Here is a 12,500-nt window from a genome sequence, read left to right as displayed (position 1 = left end):
AGAGGAGAGTATTAAATTGGAGGAGGAAGAGAATAGGAGGAGGAGGAGGAGGAGGAGGAGGAGGGGAGGAGAAGGAGGAGCAACAGCAGAAGGAGGAATGAAAGTGAAAGAATGAAAAATGCGAGATGTAGCTTTGAAATGTATATTTGTGTATGATTGTGTGCGTGTGTGTGTCAGAGAGAGAGAGAGAGAGAGAGAGAGAGAGAGAGAGAGAGAGAGAGAGAGAGAGAGAGAGAGAGAGAGAGAGAGAGAGAGAGAGAGAGAGAGAGAGAGACAAACACACACAGAAACAAACAAACAAACACACACACACACACACACACACACACACACACACACACACACACACACACACACACACTCTCTCTCTCTCTCTCTCTCTCTCTCTCTCTCTCTCTCTCTCTCTCTCTCTAGTAGGAAGAGCACAGGAACCACTTTTTTCACACAAGGCAGATGAATGGTTGTCCTGACAGCTACATATGTATCGGTCTTAACAATTATTATTATTATATATGTGTATATTCACTGTTTCATATATCCATCACACATGCGACGTGTTCATACATTCATCCCACGTGTGCCCATGGCCAGCCAGTCTATTCTCTTTTAATACTCCTGAGTTTATGTGCGCAGTGACTTAACCTGCTCTCGTGCCCACGCTCTTGAATCTTCCGAGTTTTCCACCATCTGGCTACGACTACAGAGTCACTCTCAAACTAAATTTATCTGTGCTGTATACCTCTCACCTAACTCCTCTGACTATAAGAAATTCTTTGACTATTTAACTTCCAAAGTGGAGCACATTCTGACCCTCTTCCCTTTTGCAGAGATCTCCATTCTTGGAGACTTCAATGTTCACCACCAGCTTTGTCTTTCCTCTCTCTTCACTGACCATCCTGGTGAACTAGCCTACAACTTTGCTATCCTCCACGACCTAGAGCAATTGGTGTAACATCCCTACTCGTATTCCTGACCGTCTTGGAGATACTCCCAACATTCTTGACCTTTTCCTGACCTCTAATCCTTCTGCTTATGCTGTCAGCCTTTCTTCTCCGTTGGGCTCCTCCGATCACAATCTCATATCTGTATCTTGTCCTATCGCTCCAATCCCTCCTCAAGATCCCTCTGCTAGTTGGGGGACCTGAGGAGGTATTTTACTGATTTTCCTTGGAATGACTACTGCTTCCGTGTCAGAGACCCGTCTTTGTGTGCTGAGCGCATAACAGAGGTGATAGTGTCTGGCATGGAGGCGTACATTCCTCACTCATTTTCTCGTCCTAAACCTTCTAAACCTTGGTTTAACACAGCTTGTTCTCGTGCTATACATGATAGAGAGGTGGCCCACAAAAGGTACTTAAGCCTTCCATCACCAAAATCTCATGCACTTTATATTTCTGCCCGGAACCATGCCAAGTCTGTTCTCCAACTAGCCAAAAACTCCTTCATTAACAGAAAATGTCAAAACCTTTCAAGATCTAACTCCCCTCGTGACTTCTGGTATCTAGCCAAAAATATCTCCAATAACTTTGCTTCTTCTTCTTTCCCTCCTCTGTTTCGACCAGATGGCGCCACTGCTATCACATCTATTTCTAAAGCTGAACTCTTCGCTCAAAACTTTGCTAAACATTCTACCTTGGATGATTCTGGGCTTTTTCCTCCCTCTCCTCCACCCTCTGACTATTTCATGCCACCTATTAAAATTCTTCGCAATGATGTTTTCCACGCCCTCGCTGGCCTAAACCCTCGGAAGGCTTTCTTTCCTCTCCTCTAACTCACTGTCTTCAGCCTCTCTCTCACCTCCGCAGTGTTGCATCTCTAGCTGTCTTCTACCGTTATTTTCATGCTAACTGCTCTTGTGATCTTGCTAACTGCATGCCTCCCCTCCTCCCGTGGCCTCGCTGCACAAGACTTTCTTCTTTCTCTCACCTCTATTCTGTCCACCTCTCTAACGCAAGAGTTAACCAGTATTCTCAATCATTCATTTCTTTCTCTGGTAAACTCTGGAACTCCCTGCCTGCTTCTGTATTTTCACCTTCCTATGACTTGAATTCCTTCAAGAGGGAGGTTTCAAGACACTTATTCATCAATTTTTGACCACTGCTTTGACCCTTTTATGGGACTGGCATTTCAGTGGGCATTTTTTTTTATTGGATTTTTGTTGCCCTTGGCCAGTGTCCCTCCTACATAAAAAAAAAATCTTTTCCTCCTCCTCCACCTCTCAAGGGAATTTTCACCCACTTCCAGTCCTTAGGGAAGACACCTGTGTTCGTTTGGAATCCTTCTCTCTGGTCATTGGCTAAAATAACGAGCTCGTCCATTGGCCCTTTCACCTCATTTCCTGGCATCTCATTGGTCATTTTTCTTCTTCCCAAAAGCCAAAACGTGATCCACTTAGCTCAGATAAATACAGGCCCGCATGGTAGCGAGCACTCAGTCCCGTCTGAAAGTCCTAGTCAGTCAGTCGGTCACCCAGTCACGAACAGTCAGTCTTGGTCTCTCACTCAGTTCCACTCGGTCACAGTCAGTCTTGAGGGACGCTGCTCAGTCATCATTTCGTATCATTTCAGAGAGAGAGAGAGAGAGAGAGAGAGAGAACACTCAGTCGTCACGTTACAATCTCGTCTCGTATCAAGTGTGTACATTCTCTACTATTAAATCAAGAAGAACTCTCATCATACGTGTTACTCGCACACATCAACTATATCAACTTATACCCCACGACCTCCAAGTTACCAGAAATAGCAAGCTCACTACCGGTCCCCCACGCTACCAACACACCAAGCTCCTCATCTGATCCAGCAGTGGCAAGCATCATCAACAGGACAAGTACATCATCTAAAACTCAGAACAGTAAAGAGGAGAGGAAAGTAATCTAGAACAAGTGGAGGGGTATCAGATATTAGAACAGTGGTGATCAGCGGTAGTCATTCAAACAGGAAACACATACACCCCGACGCGGCGCTCAAGCCTTCTCCAACAGGAAATCACTGGGAGACGCCTTGACTCCCTTAACACGTGAGAAACGCAAGAGAGACGAGAAGTGTTTTCATGAAGTGACGGGGAAAAGTTTAGCGATGTAGGGTAATTTTTTTTTCCAGTGAAGTGATGGTGGAAGTTAGGGAAATATTGCTGTAGGTTTATTTTAAGGATTATATAAGGGAAAGAATGGAGAAAGGCTACGGATACTGATTTATTTGTTTTGTTGACTTGTTATGAAGCCTGAAATGTTTGGGTGTTTTCAGTGCTGAGAGGAGAGAGAGAGAGAGAGAGAGAGAGAGAGAGAGAGAGAGAGAGAGAGAGAGAGAGAGAGAGAGAGAGAGAGAGAGAGAGAGAAACATTTTACAGTAAAGATAAACCGCCGGATAGGACTGCTAGGAGCCGAGAGAGAGAGAGAGAGAGAGAGAGAGAGAGAGAGAGAGAGAGAGAGAGAGAGAGAGAGAGAGAGAGAGAGAGAGAGGAACCATGATCGTTTAAGATAAGAAAACCAGTACTTTTACTTAGATTCTTACTACTACTACTACTACTACTACTACTACTACTGCTGCTGCTGCTGCTGCTGCTGCTGCTGCTGCTGCTTATTACTACTACTACTACACTACTACTACTACTACTAGTACTACTACTACTACTACCAACACACCATCCTTACTATTATTATTATTGTTATTATTATTATTATTATTATTATTATTATTATTATTATTATTATTATTATTATTATTATTATCATCATGGCTAGCGGTGCTGTTGCAAAGAGGAAAATTTTCACCTTGAAGGGTTAAAATTGCCTTGTAGCCTTCTTCCATTGAGGGATCCAACCAGGAGGAGGAGGAGGAGGAGGAGGAGGAGGAGGAGGAGGAGGAGGAGTGGGAAGGAACGGAGAGGACGAAGAGGTCAGGTGCAAAAAAAAAAAAGTAAAAAGGAAACTGATGAAATAAGGAAGAGAGAAAAATTTTAAGAGTGAAATAAAACTGTAAGATAAAAATGTGACAAAATGAGAGAGAGAGAGAGAGAGAGAGAGAGAGAGAGAGAGAGAGAGAGAGAGAGAGAGAGAGAGAGAGAGAGAGAGAGAGAGAGAGAGTAGTAAAAAGAAAACGGTAGAGTAAGAGAGAGAAAATTGATTAAAGAAAATGAAGTGTGCAAACAAGATGCGGAAGAGGAAGAGGAGGAGGAAGAGGAGGAGGTGGTAAAGGAGGAGATAAGAAGTGAAAAGGAGGACAAGAAGGAGGAAGAGACGAACAGGAGGAAGACAGGAAGGAGGTGATGATGAGGAAGAGGGTGAGAGGAGGCGAAAAGAAGGGTGGAATGGTGGAGGAGGAGGAGGAAGAGGGGGAGGAGGAAGAGGGGAGGAGAAGGAGGAAGAGGGGAAAGGGGAAGAAGAGGAGGTGATGGAAGAAATGCATAGGTTTGTTCCTTTCTCTCTCTCTCTCTCTCTCTCTCTCTCTCTCTCTCTCTCTCTCTCTCTCTCTCTCTCTCTCTCTCTCTCTCTCCCCCTGACACGTAATTTAACTTCCTACCAAGTTTTTTGCAGTCATTTATTATTATTATTATTATTATTATTATTATTATTATTATTTTTATTATTGTCTTGTATTATTGATTCTGTTATTGTGCTACTACTATTATTGATTATTATTGTGCTACTACTACTACTACTACTACTACTACTACTACTACTACTACAATAACACCGCCACCACCACTACCACCACCTCCACCACCAACAACAACAACATCAACATTAACAATGACAATAACATCATCAACAACAACAATAATAACAACAACAACAACAACAACAACAACAACAACAACAACACCGTCCCACGACCACTAAAATCTCACTGTCCCGCCATCACCGCCATTGTCACCATCACCACCACCACCACCACAATTTATCGCCTTTATAATTTTTTTCCTGATTCATAAGATAATTTGAACCCACTTAGAGTTGGCCGAAGCTTCACAACTCGCTGTGAATGCTTCAGGGAACGTGATTCGCAGGTAAAGGGAAGCAGCCGCGCGAGGCAGCCGCCCTTCATTTATTTGTTGGGGACGAAGACGAGGAGGAGGAGGAGGAGGAGGAGGTGATGGTGGTGGGGATGATGGTGGTGGTGGTGGTGGTGGTGGGTTTTTAGGAAAGGACTGAATGTTGGTGGTTGTGGTGGTGGTGGTGTTAATAGTAGTAGTAGTAGTAGTATTTGTTGTTGAAATATTTTTCCACAATTTTCTTCATATTTTTATTTTTATAACCTAGTTTTCCACTCGTCTTCCTTCCTCTCTCCTTCCTCCTCTCCCTCCTTCCTTCTTTCCTTCTTCCCTCCACCATCCTCCTCCTCTCCTTACACCCCCCAATCCTTCTCGTCCCTTCGTTCCTTGTTCCCACCCTCCCCTCTTCCCACCCTCTTTTCTCTCCCTCAATCCCTCCCTCTCTCAATCCTTCCCTCCTTCCCTCGATTCCTCCTTCCCTCCCTCTATCAAAACACGGCCTCGGCTTCCCCTCCTTCAATACTTCCGTCCAATCAGCAAGCAGCATCCTCTCCTTCCTTCTTTCCCTCCCTCCTTCCAGTCCTCTCCCTCCTCCCTTCTTCTCTCTCCTTCTCCTTCTTCCTCTTTTCAGCAGCAAAGCATATTAGGATTTGATCTTCGTATTGGGGGAAAGGAGGAGAAGAAGAGGAGGGAAAAGAAGGAAGAAATGAAGGAAAGAGAAAAGAAAGAAAAGAAAAGAATAAATTACAATAGACTGAAATTTATGAGTTTGTTTTTAATAAGGAAAGTTTTTTTTTATATTTATACATATTTATACATACATACATACATACATACATACATACATACATACATACATACATAGTCTTAAATGTACCTAAAAATATTGTAATTGAAATAAAGACAGATAAACAGAGGAAATAGCAGGAAGAAGAGGAGGGAGGAAGAGAAGAAATAGAGAAGGAAGAAAAAGGAGAAGGAAGGAGGGAGAAGAAAGAAAGGAGAGAAGGAGAGCATATACAGGAGGTGGTAGGTTGGAAGAAAGAAGGAAGTAGAGAGAATTAAAAATAAGAGAGGGAGGGAGAGAAGAGGAGAAAGAGGAGAGAGGGAGGTAGAGGAAAAGAAATAAAGGAGACAGGATGGAAAAATGGAGAGGAGAAATCAGAAGGAAGAGAGGAAAGAGGGAGGTAAAGGCGAAGAAATAGAGTAGGAAGAGATAGGATGAAAAGGAAAGAGAGGAAATGAGGAGAAGGAAGAGAGGAAAGAGGGGAGGAGAGAAATAATAGGGGGAGGAGGAGGGGGAAGTAAGATGGGAGAAGAGGAAAAATAGGGAGAAGGAAAAGATGCTGAAACACACACACATACACACACACACACACACACACACAATCATGCACGACACACATTAGTCAAGTGTTCGGTTACTCCGGCTTGATCTTCAATCCTGTTTGATAGATTACTCCCTCTCTTCCCTCCTTCCCTCCCTCGCTCCCTCCCTCACTCTCTCCCTCCCTCCCTCTTTCACTCCTTTCGTTCACGGGGACAAAGCGATAGAAACCTTCGGGGAATTTGTCGTTCATACCTTTTTCCTTCTTTTCCCTTGATTTTCGGGGTGGAAGTGAAACAAGAATGAACCATGGAGACCCGGAGTGAAGCTTCAAAGACCGACTCGAACTTTTTTGTGGGTTTTACAATGAAGCGAAGGAATTTTTAATCATCCGAGTCGCCGGGGAAATGTATTCGTGCAGGAAGTGAAGGTTTGGTTGGCTACCGGGGGAAAAATGCTTCAGTTTTGTTCAGGAAGCGAATTGTGTTGGTGTTTTAAGCAAGAATTAACCCTTTTTTGAGAGCATAGGGGCGTTGCTGTTGTTGCTGTTGGTGTTGTTGGTGGTGCTGGTGATGTCCTCCTCCTCCTCCTCCTCCTCCTCCTCCTCCTCAGCTAATGTCTCATTTGTAGATACTGTCAAGCATACGAGATCAAGTTGTGGCTTTAACAAGAATTAACCCTTTTGTCTTCTATGAGCTTAATAACTCTTCCTCTTCTTCCAAGTTTGTGCTCCGCGTTTGTACATTGTTAAGCATACGGAATCACTGTTTGGGGTGAACCTCTCCTCGTGCCCCTGTTGTGTGCTTCTGTTCAGCTGGCGAAGGATGACCAGAGCAGTGGAAGGGGTGAAGGACAGAAAGAGTTGGATTATTATTATTAAAGGCACACTATTGAAGGCTCACTATTAAAGGCACACTATTAAAGGCTCACTATTAAAGGCACACTATTAAAGGCACACTTTAAAAAAACACTATTAAAGGCCCACTATTAAAGGCACACTAATAAAGGCACACTATTAAAGGCCTACTTTAAAAAAAAACACTATTAAAGGCCCACTATTAAAGGCACACTATTAAAGGTCCACTGTTAAAGGCCCATTATTAAAAGCCCACTAGCAAAAAGGCTCACTATTAAAGGCCCATTAGAAAACGGCCCAATATTAAAGGCCTATAATTAAAAGCCCACTATTAAAGGCCCATTAGAAAAAAAGCTCACTAGGTAAAGGTCCACTATTAAAGGCCCACTAGAAAAGGCCCACCAGGAAAAGGCCACTAGAAAAAGGCCCACTTGGAAAAAGATTCATGAGAAAAAAGTTCGACTACAAAAAAGGTTCACTAGGAAAGACCCGCTAGAAAAAAGGTTCACTAGGAAAAGGCCCGCTAGAAAAAAGGTTCACTAGGAAAAGGCCCGCTAGAAAAAAGGTTCACTAGGAAAAGGTCCGCTAGAAAAAAGGTTCACTAGGAAAAGGCCCGCTAGAAAAAAGGTTCACTAGGAAAAGGCCCGCTAGAAAAAAAGGTTCACTAGGAAAAGGCCCGCTAGAAAAAAAGGTTCACTAGGAAAAGGCCCGCTAGAAAAAAGGTTCACTAGGAAAAGGCCCGCTAGAAAAAAAGGTTCACTAGGAAAAGGCCCGCTAGAAAAAAAGGTTCACTAGGAAAAGGCCCGCTAGAAAAAAGGTTCACTAGGAAAAGGCCCGCTAGAAAAAAAGTTCACTAGGAAAAGGCCCGCTAGAAAAAAAAAGTTCACTAGGAAAAGGCCCGCTAGAAAAAAAGGTTCACTAGGAAAAGGCCCGCTAGAAAAAAGGTTCACTAGGAAAAGGCCCGCTAGAAAAAAGGTTCACTAGGAAAAGGCCCGCTAGAAAAAAGGTTCACTAGGAAAAGGCCCGCTAGAAAAAAAGGTTCACTAGGAAAAGGCCCGCTAGAAAAAAGGTTCACTAGGAAAAGGCCCGCTAGAAAAAAGGTTCACTAGGAAAAGGCCGATTATGGAAACTATCCTTTAATTTAGAATGAACAAAATCCACTGGTGACGTAATTCGAGCTTTACTGCAAAGATCACAACTATATCTGTTTATCACGGAATCTGAACCTTAGCGAGGCGGGAGATTGAACAGCGCCAAGAAAATCCAACTTGTGGGTCTGAATTATCTTTAATGACGCGACTGTGGCAGGAGTTCAACGCCAAATTAAACCCCATTACTGCCTGGAATCGAACCCTGAAACGAAGCCTTGACCTCTTAATTCTCGAAGCACCGGAACAGTGAACACACTTACATAACCCACCCGCTGCCTCACGTCTTCATGCCTTTCTTGTTCAGTCTTATTACCTTATATTGATTTATTTTCCTATAGTTCTTGTTTCATTTCCCGTTGTAACTTTGTATCTAAAAGTCACTGCCACAAGTCACTGCCGCACGTCACTGCCACACGTCACTGCCTGCTCACCGCCACACGTCACTGGTATCGGTTACTGGTTAGTCACTGGTCCCAATCACCTGGTCTGGTCTCCGTCAGCCAGTCACGTGATTAGCGAGGCTTCTGAGTAATAAACGAAACAAATTGATATTCCCTGGTGCTGGGAGAGGCAGAGGGAGAGGGGGTTTGGAAGAGGAGGATGTTGGAGAGCATGAGAGTGAAAGAGAGAGAGAGAGGAGAGAGAGAGAGAGAGAGAGAGAGAGAGAGAGGTGATGGGGAGGGGAAGATGAGGGTGTTGGAGAGAGAGAGAGAGAGAGAGAGAGAGAGAGAGAGAGAGAGAGAGAGAGAGAGAGAGAGAGAGAGAGAGAGAGATCAGTAATTAATTCTATCCCACCTCGTCTTCTATGTAATTGTGTTTCATGGACTCTGCTAAATGATCAGTAGTATTCGTTTATGGGAAACAAAAGTAAGAAAATAAATAAATAAATAAACCCAAATTAATTAACCTTCTCTTTTAATTAAATGAGAGGATCAGGTGACAATCTCATTTTCCATTTAGTTTTCATTGCTTTCTTCTTCACTTTCGAGATGAGAAGGTGAAGAGAAAGCATCAGTCATTTCACGGCACTTATTGATTTCCACTTTGCCAGCGTCGCGTCTTATTGCTGACCGGGAGCGCAAAGGAACACAAAAGAAGAACGATTAATAGTAGCAAGAGCAGTAGTTGTAGTCTCGCCTCTCATGACGTTCTCTGTTATGGCTACCGATGGAATATTTCTACTAAGCGTTTGCGTGGATGTGTAGGGAGTGTGGATGTGGTGGTATGTGGATATGTTTTTTTTTTCTTTTTATATAGGAGGGACACCGGCCAAGGGCAACAAAAATCCAATAATAAAAAAAAAAAAAACACTGAGATGCCGGTCCCCAAATAGGATCCAAAGCGGTAGTCAAAAACTGAAGGATAAGTGTCTTGAAACCTTCCTCTTGAAGGAGTTCAAGTCATAGGAAGGTGGAAATGCAGAAGCAGGCAGGAAGTTCCAGAGTTTACTAGAGAAAGGGATGAATGATTGAGAATAATGGTTAACTCTTGCATTAGAGAGGTGGACAGAATAGGGGTGAGAGAAAGAAGAAAGTCTTGTGCAGCGAGGCCGCGGGAGGAGGGGAGGCATGCAGTTAGCAAGACCACAGGAGCAGTTAGCATGAAAATAGCGGTAGAAGATACCAAGAGATGAAACATTGCGGCGATGAGAAAGAGGCTGAAGACAGTCAGTTAGAGGTGAGGAGATGATGAGTCGAAAACCTTTTGACTCCAGCCTGTGTAGAAGAGCAATATGAATGAACTTCCCCAGGCACGTGAAGCATACTCCATACTCGTACATGGACGGATAAGGCCCCTGTACAGAGTTAGCAGCTGTATACGTGGATGTATACGTGTGTGTGGGTGAGTCCATGACTGGGTGTGGATGTGTGGGTATTAATTTTAGCTAATGGATGCGTTAGTGTGGATTTTTACGTGAGTGTTTGGATGGGGGAGTTAGTTGAGTGTGGATAGTGGATATAGGTGTGGATGTAGGCGTTCATGTTCATGCGCGTGGATGTGAGTGTGTGGATGTTGATGAGGATAAGGGTGTAGATAAGCATACTCGTGTGGATGTAGGTGTGGATGTGATATGGATGAATGAATGAGTGAATAAGTGGATGCTTACATGTGAGTGTGTGAATGCGTGTGGACATCTAATATGGATGAATGAATAAGTGGATATTTTCGTATGGATGTGTGGATGTGTAATGTGGATGAGTGGATATGTAAATATTTACTGTGGGTGTGTGTAAATAGGTGTGGATGTGATATGGATGAATGGATAGGTGAATGTTTTCAAATGGATGTGGAAAGCAAACTTAAATACCAGTAAATGCTCAATAATTCTTCACTTTGGTCATGTTTCTACGCCTTTAGATGTACCAAGACATGCAATACTCTCTCTAAACACACACACAAAAACCCAATATAACGCAGTCTCCCATCCTGTGGGTCATCATAGAAAACCCACGAGGACACTGAAGGAAAATGATTGTGTGCTGTTTTAATGGCAGACTGAGAGAGAGAGAGAGAGAGAGAGAGAGAGAGAGAGAGAGAGAGAGAGAGAGAGAGAGAGAGAGAGAGAGAGAGAGAGAGAGAGAGAGAGAGATTTGATATATATTCTTTTTATTGGCCATGTAATTATACATAATATACATTAAATAATAATAAAAAAAAATATCAAGGCCAGGTCCACGAAGCCGAAGCTTTATTAGATCCTGAAGGTCCTTCTATGAATGATGCATAGCAAGGGACTGTCCAGCTATCGGAACTATGTACATCACTCTATACACATGCATAATACACACACACACATATACACACACACACAGAAAAAAAATATGTACCCACACAGTGACATACAGATACGCCAATACATATGGATAAGTGTTCATTCATGAATACATACGAATTCGTTTCTACACACACACACAGACACACACACACACACACACACACACACACACACATATATGGTTATCATTAGAGATACTGACAGTCTGTTGTAACACAGTACAACTTCAAAAGATATATGTATGTTGAGAAGACTTGCATAATTATAAAAAATAAATAAATAAAAATAATAATTATAATAATAATAATGCAGTATGCGTTTTGTACATGTGATCAAAGAGTTTTAAAACAATTAGTTATATCCGTCAAAAAAAAAAAATTAATTTCCTTTTAAATGAAATTATGTGAAGATCAGCTTTTAAATTTCCCTGCAGGTCATTGCAGGCCTTGGAGCCGCTGTGTGGTGTACACTGGTGGGTGTGGGATGTCCTGCACGAGGGAACACATAAATCATGGAGCGTTCTGGTGGAGGTGTGTGGCACTGCTGTGAATCCAAGGTCAGTATGAGTGGAGTGAATGGCTTTATGAACAAGTAAATCGGTCTGTAGGTGTAAAATATCTAGAAACTTTAGGAGTTTCATGTGTGTGAAGAGATCATACCGGTTTGTTTGGGACATGACACGGATTATTTTTTCCTGAATGGTGGAGAGGCTGTTCATGTAAATTTTGTATGTTCCTCCCCAGACAGCTGAGCAATGCATGACATGTGGGCACATAAATGTTAAATACGCCTGTGTTAAAGAGTTTACATTCAAGTAATTTCTAATTCTATGTTATTCTAGTAAGCAGAGATACTTTCGATTTAGCTACATCAATATGTGGTTTCCATTTCAGCTTATTATCCAAAATTACTCCTAAAAATCTTCATTCATTGACTCCATCCAGTTCTGCATTATTGATTTTAATTGATGTATTTGTCTGGTCATTAGAAGACCGGATACCATAAAGGGAGTTTTTGTAAGATTGATGGATAATTTGTTACTGATAATTCAGTTATAGACTTTAATTAATTCAATATTTAGTAATTGTGTGATGTTTTCTAAGTTATTACCTTGGACAAAGATGTTGGTATATTCAACCTATAATAAGAATTTAAGTTTACTACAACTACAAATTATATCATTTATATAAATCAAGAAAGAGAGAGAGAGAGAGAGAGAGAGAGAGAGAGAGAGAGAGAGAGAGAGAGAGAGAGAGAGAGAGAGAGAGAGAGAGAGAGAGAGAGAGAGAGAGAGACCACTACTACTACTACTACTACAATGATCACTACTACTACTACTACTACTATTACTACTACTACTACTACTACTGCTACAATGATTACTACTACTGCTACTACTAC

The sequence above is a fragment of the Scylla paramamosain genome, chromosome 23, assembly GCF_035594125.1.
Source record: "Scylla paramamosain isolate STU-SP2022 chromosome 23, ASM3559412v1, whole genome shotgun sequence".
In the NCBI taxonomy this organism is placed as follows: Eukaryota; Metazoa; Arthropoda; class Malacostraca; order Decapoda; family Portunidae; genus Scylla; species Scylla paramamosain.
Note: the sequence above shows the minus strand (reverse complement) of the source record.